General features: G+C 44.2%; 1 pseudogene; it reads left to right on the top strand.

The window, feature by feature from the left end:
• Positions 1 to 1,912: 1,912 nt before the first annotated feature.
• Positions 1,913 to 3,246, top strand: LOC143680278 (elongation factor 1-gamma pseudogene; annotated as a pseudogene).
• The last annotated feature ends 1,341 nt before the right edge of the window (positions 3,247 to 4,587 follow it).

The raw sequence follows: 4,587 nt of genomic DNA, 5'->3' as shown, positions 1-4,587 counted from the left end.
GATGATTGCTTAAAAATAAATTTGGGATCAAGAGGAAACTTTGTAATAATTGCTGGCTATGCTGTCAGTGCATTTTTCTGCATGGATCCCAAATATCCTCTGGAATAGCTTTAGACCTTTTTGAATATAGGTAGGACATTGCAACTCAGATTAAGTTCCATCTGCTCCCTGCTCCATGTCTGGAACCTGCCACCTGGTATCGGGGACCATTCATGGCCGATCTTGGAGCTAAGAATTTCTTCTCGGCTGTTTCACCTACACAGAACATAGGGTGACCACATCACCCATGGTGCCCAGGTCCTGCAGGTCAGAGTGCTAGGGAATCGGTGGAAAAGACCTTGGCCCCTTTACAACAACTTATTGTCTGCACCTTCTGAGGCAATACCCAAAAGTTTCACTGAAGTACATCCGATATGCAAATAGAGCAAAAAACAGGAAGCATCTTCTTTTCTTTCATTTTTTCAACAACTTCCTTTAGGGCTTAAAAACAAACCTAAAATCCGTAGCATTGTCAGCAGGACCCAATATGGTCTGGCTCATCCTTGCCTTGCCAGCTGTGTTCTCAGTTATCTCCTTCCTGCTTTCGTTCTGCTCCAGGCAAGTGGGTCTTAATCCAGTCCCTCAAATATGCCAAGGTCTTTCCTTCCTCGGAGCCTTTGCATGTCCTATTTCCTCTTCCCCCAAACTTGGTCTATCTCTTACTCATCCTTCAATGCCTTGGGCAAATGTCACTTCTACAGAGAGATTTCCTCATCTTTTATTCTCATATTGCACTGATTTTTTTTTCATGGCTCTGGAGAGCCAAATCAAAATTTATTCTCTCATTCTCTCTCAGAACCACAGTTGTCTTACTCTTTGCTGCATCTCCAGGAACTCATACAAAATGTACATGCAACAACGTTTGTTAAATCAATACACAAATAGATGAATGGATAGGCCTTGGCTGTCTCAAAGCAGAATTCATTGTTTGTCTACCTATCTACCACCCAGGTTTCTTGATTCCTTACCTTTTCTACTTCAGAGCCTTGCATCTAGAACTCCTTCTTGATGGTGATTCTTCAGCAGGCCCTACGCTACCAGCAGTTTGAAATGGATTAATTTGTTCTATAGCCTGATGTTCTAGTTTGTTAGCTGCCAGAAGGCAATATACCAGAAACAGAATGGCTTTTAAAGAGGGGGATTTAATAAATTGCTATTTTACAGTTCTAAGGCTGAGAAAACGTCCCAGTTAAAACAAGCCTATAAAAATGTCCAATCTAAGACATCCAATGAAAGATACCTTGGTTCAAGAAGGCCAGTGGAGTTCAGGGTTTCTCTCTCAAGTGGAAGGGCACATGGTGAACACAGTCAAGGTTCCTCTCTCATCTGGAAGGGTACATAGTGAACACAGCATCATCTGCTAGCTTCTTTTCCTGGCTTCATGAAGCTCCCCCATAGGCATTTTCCTTCTTCATCTCCAAAGTTCACTGGCTCGTGGACTCTCTGCTTCGTGGTGCTGCAGCATTCTCTGCTCACTCTGAATCTCCTTCATTCTCCAAAATGTTTCCTCTTTTATAGAAGTCCAGAAACTTCTCAAGACGCACCCAAAAGGGTGGAGACATGTCATCACCTAATCCAGTTTAACAACCAGTTGTGATTAAATCACACCTCCAGGGAGATGATATGATTAGAGTTTGAGACATACAGTATTGAATGGGGATTATTCTGCCATTTTACGAAACGGGATTTTGATTAAAACATGACTTTTCTAGGGTCCATACATCCTTTCAAACCAGCACACCTGATGACGCAGCTGAGGGAAGAGCTGCATGGTGTTTATCAGCGCACACACACATGCCAAATAATAATAGCTATAGCTAATATTTTTAGCATTTAAAATGTGTCAGGCAGCCTCTTTCTCTATGGAATCACCATGGTGGCTGGGACCCTGTATCCATATCTAGAAAACTGGAAGACCTTCAAGGCCCCCATTACTGCTCGGTACAGCAGGGCTCAGGTCATCATGCCCTCCACGCCACCCAACTTCCGCTTTGGTCAAAGCAATCGCACTACCGAATTTCTCTGCAAATTTTCTGCCTGCAAGTTTCCAGCATTTGAGGGTGACGATGGATTCCGTGTGTTTGAGAGCAATGCCATTGCCTGCTATGCGAGCGATGGGGAGCTGTGGGGAAGTACTCCAGACGCAGCAGCCCAGCCGGTGCAGCCGGCGAGCTTCGCTGACAGCGGCATCGTTCCCCCAGGCGGTACGTGGGTGTTCCCCACGTCCGGCTTCCTCTACCACAACACCTGGACACAGAGAATGCGAAGGAAGAGCTGAGGCAAATTCTGAGACTGCGGGCTCACTTGAAGATGAGGACTTTTCTGGTGGGCAAAAGTGTGACACTGGCTGATATCCTGGTTGTCTGCACGCTGCTGTGGCTCTGCAAACAGGTCCTTGAGCCTTCTTTTTACCCAGCCTTCCCCAACACCAGTTGCTGGGTCCTCATGTGTATTAGCAACCCCAGTTCTGGACTGTGTTGGGGGAGGTGAATCTCAGTGAAAGAATAGCCCAGTTTCATGCTAAGAAGTTTGCAGAAAGACAGCCTTAAAAGGTCACCCACAGAAAGAGCAAGACCCACGGGAGAGGAAGCAGAAGCCCCAGGCTGAACAGAAAGAGGAGGAAAAGGCAGCTGCTCCTGCTCTTGAGGAGGAGATAGATGAAGGTGAGCAGGCACTGGCTGCTGAGCCAAAGGCCAAGGACTCCTGTGCTCACCTGCCCAGCAGCCCCTTTGCATTGGATAAATTTAAGCACAAGTATTCCAGTGAGGACACTCCGTGGGTGGCATTGCCACATTTCTGGGAGCACTTTGATGAGGTTGGCTGGTCCTCGAAGAAGTCATCCAGACTTCATGAGCTGCAACCTCATCACTGGAATCTTCCAGTGAATGGACAAGCTAAGGAAGAAGGCCTTTGCCAGTGTCACCCTCTTTGGAACCAACAGTAGCAGTTTCATTTCTGGAGTGTGGGTCCTCTGAGGCCAGGAGCTTGCTTTTCCCCTGCGTCCAGATTGGCAGATGGACTAAGAGTCGTACACAGGGTAGAAGCTGGATCCTGGCAGCAAGGAGATCCAGAGGCTGGTTTGAGAGTACTTTTCCTAGGAGGGGGCTGTCCAGCAAAGCCTACAATAAGGGCAATATCTTCAAGTGGGCATCTCTTGCCATTGCGCAGCTGCCGGTACCAGCCCTTCAGGGAGATGGGGGTCATTAGAGGAAACAGAGCATTGAAAAAAACATGTAAGGCAATGTAGTATGAGAATTATGCATGGTACCTCCTTTTCCTTCACAACAGTCATGTGAAATAGGGACTTCAGTTGTCCTTACTTTGTAAATAAGCAAAGTGAAGCCTAGATTAAGCAACTGGTATGGGGCATACTACAGGTAATTGCCAAGAAAAGATTTGAAACAAAGTTGATCAGATTCCAACACCAATGCATCTAATCTCTGGAGTACACTGTCTCCATTTCAGGCACTGACTTTGTCATTTAACTGTTTTCTGACATTATCTTCTCTCTGCTTCTTTCCCAATCCATCTATGCCCTTTACTTCAGGGGCAGCACCTGAATGGAGATTTCCAGTAATGACTCCAGATTCAGGAAGAAGTTATTCTCTCCTCAAATACTATGATACTACAGATTGAGAAATCTTTTCTCTCTGGTTCTCACATCTAGAATTCCTATAACTAGCACCACCTTTTTTTTTTTAAACCAAGATCAAGTTTACTAATGTCATTGTGACTCTCAACTTAACGAAGGTTGAGGTGAAAGAAAACCATTTAGTCTCTTTTATGCATCAGCCATTGTCCTACATGTTTCACATATGTCATCTCATCTGATTGCCTAACAACCCACTAAGTGGTTATTAGTATTCCTTTATTATACATGATAAAACAGACTGTCAGAGAAATTAAACAATTTGCCCAAGATCACACAGCTACTGTGTGGTGGACAAAAAAATCTCACACCAGTGCTTCTTAGATTACAAATCATGCTTTTTCCTCTGTTCATATTATACTCATAACCCGAAACATTTCTTGTTTGTCAATCAGGTCTTCTCACATCCAGCTTCTCAACCTCTTTTTATGTTGCTTTCCCTATTCTAAGGTACATTCTCCCATCATGTATCTCCATCCAGCCACTTGATTCTATTTCCATCTTCCCACCATTCACAAATAAATAATCTTGCTTCCCCTTTTCAATTTTTTGAGCAACTTAAATATATGTTTCTATGTCAATATAGCCTTATATGTACGTTTACATTTACAGAGAAAATACATTTCATATCTTTTTTCCACAGCCATGTTCCATAGAATGTTAATCACAGCAAGAGTCCTGAGCACGGAGCTAAGGGAATATTTTATTTAGGAGCTGGTCTTGTTCAAATGCAAATATATTGTCACATATCATCACATTAGCAAAAAGTGGGAACCTCAGGGAATGGGACACAAGAGAGACCAACTTTGATAGGGTAAGTGGAAGTTATGTGTAAGGCATGGTTTATGCTAGGCTGCTAATGGATTGGGGGGCTAGGGGGACAACACAACTGCTGGCTA

This window comes from Tamandua tetradactyla, chromosome 4 (assembly GCF_023851605.1).
Source record: "Tamandua tetradactyla isolate mTamTet1 chromosome 4, mTamTet1.pri, whole genome shotgun sequence".
NCBI classification, from domain to species: Eukaryota; Metazoa; Chordata; class Mammalia; order Pilosa; family Myrmecophagidae; genus Tamandua; species Tamandua tetradactyla.
This window is presented reverse-complemented; position numbering and strand designations above follow the sequence as displayed.